This window comes from Balaenoptera acutorostrata, chromosome 3 (genome assembly GCF_949987535.1).
Source record: "Balaenoptera acutorostrata chromosome 3, mBalAcu1.1, whole genome shotgun sequence".
NCBI lineage: Eukaryota > Metazoa > Chordata > Mammalia > Artiodactyla > Balaenopteridae > Balaenoptera > Balaenoptera acutorostrata.
In genome coordinates this window covers 182,849,925-182,856,890 of record NC_080066.1, presented here as the reverse complement: position 1 = coordinate 182,856,890, position 6,966 = coordinate 182,849,925, and positions in this window count along the sequence as shown.

Below are 6,966 nucleotides of genomic sequence, written 5' to 3'. Positions count from 1 at the left end.
GGAAAAGAAAAGAAAAATAAATACTCTATCTTGATATGTTTCCTTTCTTAATATGGTTCTTACTAAAATAAATGCAACTTGATTTCTCTTATTACTGTTATAAAATTTAAAACACAGGGACTTCCCTGGCGGTCCAGTGGTTAAGACTCTGTGCTCCCAATGTGGGGGACGGGGCATGGTTCGATCCTGGTCGGGGAACTAAGATCCTGCATGCCACATGGCGTGGCCACACACACACACACACACACACACACACACACACACACACACACACAATTTTGATAATTTCTTACGTCAAGTAAATCAAGTAGATTATTTTACCACGTACCAAGCAAGTCCATGGCACTCATTATAGTTTATAAGACCACTTAGTGTTTAATCGTGCTTCCAGATATGACGGATAGCAAACATCAGACAAAACCCTGTACCAAAGGCAACTCTAAAAGCCATATTTAAAAATACATAGCTGGGGGTACTTCCCTGGTGATGCAGTGGTTAAGAATCTGCCTGCCAATTCAGGGGACGCAGGTTCGAGCCCTGGTCCGGGAAGATCCCACATGCTGCAGAGCATCTAAGCCCGTGAGCCACAACTACTGAGCCCGTGCGCCTAGACCCCGTGCTCCACAACAAAGAGAAGCCACTGCAGTGAGAAGCCCGCACACCGCAATGAAGAGCAGCCCCCGCTCGCCGCAACTAGAGAAAGCCCACGCGCAGCAGAGAAGACCCAACGCAGCCAAAAATAAATAAATAAATAAATAAATAAAAAATACACAGCTGGGGACTTCCCTGGTGGTCTGGTGGTTAAGACTCCATGCTCCCAATGCAGGGGGACCGGGTTCGACCCTGGTCAGGGAACTAGATCCTGCGTGCCGCAACGAAGATCCCATATGCTGCAACTAAGACCTGGCGCAGCCAAAATAAATAAATAAACATTAAAAAACAAACAAACAAACAGCTGTTTGAAGGCATCGGCGAGCAGCCAAGGCAGCCAGGACTTGAGGGGCTGAGACCCTGACCAGAGGGAATCACCTTGAGGTGAGCTGTCATTCGCGGCCACTCTCCTCCTTGGGGGAGCTTGCTGATTCGTGGATGCTGCTGAGCCTGGAGGCCAAGGGGAATGTGGCAGCACAGCCACGGCCCGGGGAACGGGCCTGGAACCACTGGGCCAGGCGCTGGCCCGGCAGAGGAGGGGTGGAGCCGCTGAGCGTCGAGGGGAGCTGGGAGACCCCGTTCCAGGGGCAAGGTGTGGAAGCCTGGCCAGGAAGTGGAGACAGATGAGAAGGTTTTACTTATTTATTTATTTAAATTTATTTTATTTATTTATTTTTGGCTGTGTTGGGTCTTCGTTGCTGAGCGCGGGCTTTCTCTAGTTGCGGCGAGCGGGGGCTACTCTTCGTTGCGGTGCACGGGCTTCTCACTGTCGTGGCTTCTCTTGTTGTGGAGCACAGGCTCTAGGCACACGGTCTTCAGTATTTGCAGCATGTGGGCTCAGTAGTTGTGGCTCGCAGGCTCTAGAGTGCCGGCTCAGTAGTTGTGGTGCACGGGCTTCGTTGCTCTGCGGCACGTGGGACCTTCCCGGACCAGGGCTTGAACCCATGTCCCCTGAATTGGCAGGCAGATTCTTAACCACTGTGCCACCAGGGAAGCCCGAGAAGGTTTTAAACGTGTGCTCTTTTCCAATTTGGGAGAAGGTGGCAGAACCGGACTTTGAGACACCTCCGCACGCAGTGGAGGGACCAGGGGAGATGGTCCCTCTGTTCCTTCCGAGTGGCCAGATCCCCAGCCAAGACCCTAGTCTCAAAGCCAACCCACTTCTCCTTTTCAGCAGCAGGTGCTCATGGAGAAGGGGTTTCTGAAGTCTGAGCCACAACGTGGCTCTGCTTTTCAGGGGCAGGCCCTGGACTAGCCTGCGGGGAGGGGGCAGGGGGCTGGGGCATGGACAGCTAGTGTCCTGCCACCCCGAGAGGCCCTGGGGTCACCGCGGGGAGGACAGGGGAGTCACGAGGAGGCTGGGAAGCTCTTTGCTAAGCTGGTGGCCACTGTGTTCCCGCAGAACTCCTCGGGGCCGGAGGACCTGAGCCCAGGACCCTGAAACCGGTCCAAGCTCAGCTCCGCCTGCCAGGATGTCAAGTACGTGAGACCCCCCCCAATCCCCTACCTGCCCCCCACCCCACCTGGGGAAGAGAACGGGCCAGAGGAAGCGGGAAGCTGTTGATCCACAGGGAGCGGGGGAGGAGAGGATGGAGGCCGCTGAGATGAGGAGGCTGGGGTTGCTGGCAGGGATGTGCTCAGCCCCATTTCCTTTTCGGGGACGGGAAGGGCAGTGAAGGGCTTCCGTGCAGAGAGTGCAGGTGTCGGGAGAGGGAGCCCAGACTCGGTAGGAGGGGCTCTGGGGCCTGGGGTGGAGAAAGTCAGCACTGGCCCCAGGCGGGAGGGAGGGGCACCCCCAGGACTGAGCACTGCCGTATGCCTATGCCGTATGCGGGGTCCCTGGAGGCCTGGCCTGGCCTCATCCCTGAGGGCCTCACACACCACCTCCACTTACAGGTGGGCCAGCCAGGAAGTCTCTGTGACCCTGGTGGGTGACAGCATGGGTGACACGCTCAGCAGCGGGGCTGGCCTGTATCCTCCATGCCCCGCCCCAGGGTGGGGGGCAGGCTCTGGGCTCCTCCCCCTCAGCCCCCAGACCTACAGGTTGGGGGCTCACAGTTACACCCCAGGCTGAGAGGAGCCATCAGCTAAAGGACCCCTGGCTCCAGGTGGGCAGGAACCGGTCATCAAGGCCTCCCGTGGTGAGCGAGGCGGGCCGCCCGGGAGCTGGTGGGGGCAGCTGGTTTGCCCTGCAGGAGCCCAGGCCGGGCGGTGACAGCTGGGGGCTGAGCGGAGCTGCAGGACTTGCAGGCCTCTGGTCGCCTTCAGAGAACAGACAGTCTGAGCGCTGACTCTATTCCATTCCACAGGGAAAGGCGGGACCCCTCCCCCGCAGCTGAGGACAGATGGTGCAAAACGATAGCCATCCCACTTATGAATACAGATGGAGGTGGGAGAATTAGCGTAAGCAATGAAAAAGAAGAGTGAAAAGCCACCTCTTGTTGAGGATGATATGCTTGAACACCGGACAATCTAAGAGGCTCTAGTAAAAACTACTGGCGTGAATACAATAATTTGGTGAATAGTCAGGAAGAGAAGAATATAGAATAATCCATCATTTTTTCTATTCCGATAATGAGCCTTTAGAAATGAATCTATTCCATTCCCTACAGTGACAAAACAAACAAACAAACAACCTTAAGAAGTCCACTAAGGAGGGCACAGTATCTATATGAAGAAAGCTATAAAATCTTATAGAGCTATATAAAGCAAGATCTGAACAAAAGAAAGGAGTACCATGCAGAGCCCAAGAAGGTCTTTTCAATGGCTAAAATAATCTTAAAATTTATATGTAAGAATAAATGCCCAATAACAGGCAAGAAAAGACTGAAAAAGAGCAAGGGAGGATATTCTGTCCCAAATATGAGGCCAGTCTCTAAAGCTACTAATCCGATAAATACGGTATTGATCTAGGAATAAATAAATAGACCCATGCACCAGAATAGAAATGCTAGAAATAGTCACCATTTTCCAGCAGAATTTCATTCATGACAGAAGAGGAAGGTAAATTCAGTGGGAAAGGATGGGTTATCTACTAACCATGTGCTGGCACAATAGATAACCATCTGTAAGAAAAATTTACATAGTGTGTCAACTTTAGAGCCAGATTGATTAAGTAATAAATGCAGAAACCAAAAGAACTGGAAAAAACACATGCGTAATCAGCACACATGTAATCTAGGGTCAAGAAGAACATCCTACCTCAATCCAGGTACCCTAAAGCTATACGAGAAAGGTAGATATATTTGACTTTGTAGGAATATTAAATTTTGTGTGGAAAAAGAAGCCATAAACAAACAATATAAAAATGATAAATTTGGAAAAATACATATTTGTAAAGCAGACGATAGACAAATGATGAATACCTATAATAGACCGAAGGCTGTTGGAAATTGACAAGAAAAAGATTTTTAGGAACCAGTAGAAAGATGGACAAAGGATATAAATAAACAATTCACAGAAGAGCAATTCATTGACAATCTGTTGGGAAACAGGAGAAGACGTTCAAAGTCACGAGCCATCAGGGAAATGCCAATTAAAGCACCACTGATACAGGGCTCCACCCTCAGGCTGCCAGACACTGAAAACGGGCCTAGTGGTCCTGAGAGTATAAGGGATCAGGGACCCTTGTATGCTGATGGCAGAAATGAGAATCATTACCACACCTTGGAAAGCAGTCTGAAAACTGCAGATACGATTACAAAAACAGATGGACATCGATCCCCTGATGGAGAATTTCTGCCATAAAAATAAAACCTCCGTTGCAGGAAATATATGTTCACAGCTATCCAGTGCAGCATTCTTTGTCGTGGCACAAGAAAAAAGCTATGGTAAATGAAGTGAATGCCGATATAGGTAAATGGTTCTGTCATTATTAATGCTCTCAACAGTTACGTACTGAACTAAGTGCCTGACACTGTTAAGATACCATGGCAATAAACAAATCCAAACTCTAGCCCTTATGGAAGTTTATTCTTGTAAAGGAGACAGAAGATAAGCAAATATATATACTTATTTTTATTTATTTATTTATTTTTTATTTTTGGCTGTGTTGGGTCTTCGTTTCTGTGCTAGGGCTTTCTCTAGTTGTGGCAAGTGGGGGCCACTGTTCATCGCGGTGTGCGGGCCTCTCACTATCGCGGCCTCTCTTGTTGCGGAGCACAGACTCCAAATGCGCAGGCTCAGTAGTTGTGACTCACGGGCCTAGTTGCTCTGCGGCATGTGGGATCTTCCCAGACCAGGACTCAAACCCGTGTCAGTAGTTGTGGCTCACGGGCCTAGTTGCTCCGCGGCATGTGGGATCTTCCCAGACCAGGACTCAAACCCGTGTCCCCTGCATTGGCAGGCAGATTCTCAACCACTGCGCCACCAGGGAAGCCCCAAATATATATACTTAAAATGTTAGGTAGTGGAAAGTACCTAAGACCACAAATAATTCAGGAGATAAAAGGAAATTAAGAAAGCAATTCCATCTAAAATAGCATCTAAAAGAATTAAATACTTAGGAATAAATCTAACCTACTTGGTGAAAGCCTTGTATGCTGAAAACTACAAAACACTGCTGAAAGAAATTAAAGAAAAACGAAATAAATGGGAAGACATCCCGTGTTCATGGACAGGAAGACTCAACATTGTTAAGATGTCAACACTGCCCAAAGGGATCTACAGATTCAGCACAATCTCTGTGAAAAGTCCAACAGCCTTTTCCCACAGAAGTAGAAAAGCCAATTCTCAAATTCATATGGAATTGCAAGGGGCCCCAAATAGCCAAAACAGTCTTGAAAAAGAATAAAGTTGGAGGACCCACACTTCCTGATTTCAAAACTTACCACAAAGTTACAGTAATTAAAACAGTATGGTACTGGCATAGGACAGATATATACACCAATGGAAGAGCACAGAGAGCCGAGAAACAAACCCTCACGTATATGGTCAAGTGATTTTTCGCAAAGGTGTCCAGACCCTTTAACTAGGGGAAAGGACGGTCTTTTCAACAAATGGTGCTGGGAAGTTTGGATATCTACACGCAAATGAATGAGGTTGGACCCTTACTGTACACTGTATACAAAAATTAACTCAGAATGCATCAAAGACCTAAATGTAAGAGCTAGAGCTATAAATCTCTAAGAAGAAAACATAGAGGTAAATATCCATGACCTTAGATTAGCCAGAGTTTTCTTAAATAGGACACCAAAAGCACAAGCCACAAAAGAAAAAATAGATAAATTTAACTTTTCAAAAAATTAAAAACTTCTATGGTTCAAAGGACGCTATCAAGAAAGTTAAAAGACAACCCAAAAAATGAGAGAAAATATCTGCAAATCTTATATCTGATAAGTCTAATAACCAGAATATATAAAGAACTCTTACAACTCGGCAATAAAAAAATGACAAGAAACCTAATTAAAACATGAGTGAAGGATTTGAATAGACATTCTCCAGTGAAGACACACAAATGGCCAATGAGCAGTGCTTCATAGGTGCAGAGGGGAAATGTTCTGGAATTAGGTCTTGGTGATGGGTGATGCTTGCACAACTCTGAATATACTGAAAACCACTGAATTATACACTTTAAATGGGTGAATTTTACGGTCTGTGAATTATATCTCAGTTCAAAGTTCTTAAAAAGAAAGAGACTGAAAAGAGGCATCAGAGACGTTGTGTTATAGCCAATATCCTACAGGCATTTTTCAACAGAGATCTGCGCCTGTCATTGTAAATTATACTGAATTATATGTCAACAAAAAATAAAGGAATAAAACATAATAACAGCAAAAGGACGCTCCCAATGCAGGGGACCCGGGTTCGATCCCTGGTCAGGGAACTAGATCCCACATGCCACAACTAAAGATCCCACATGCTGCAAGGAAGATCCCGCGTGCCGAAACTAAGACCTGGTGCAGCCAAATAAATAAATAAATAAATAAATATTAAAAACAAATAGTAACCTATGAAAGGGAAAATTTTAAAATCGAACCTATGATCAATCAACAGGAAATTAGAACTATTGGGTTGGCCAAAACGTTCATTCGGTTTTTTCCATAACATGTAATGGAAAAACCCGAACGAACGTTTTGGCCAACCCATACAACAAAATAAAGATGTGGCAAGAAAAAGAGTTAGGATAGAGTTACCTTTTAAAACACAGAAAGCTTGGAAATTACTTTAGCACCTTATTGGAACCTGTATCCGGATAAAGATCAAGTCTCAAAGGGAAAACAGATGAAGACTAAGCAGAAAAGTGAGAGTCGACATTTGAGGAAAGATTACTCCATTTATGGGGAGCTCTTAAAATTGGGGGCTAGAGAAATATAC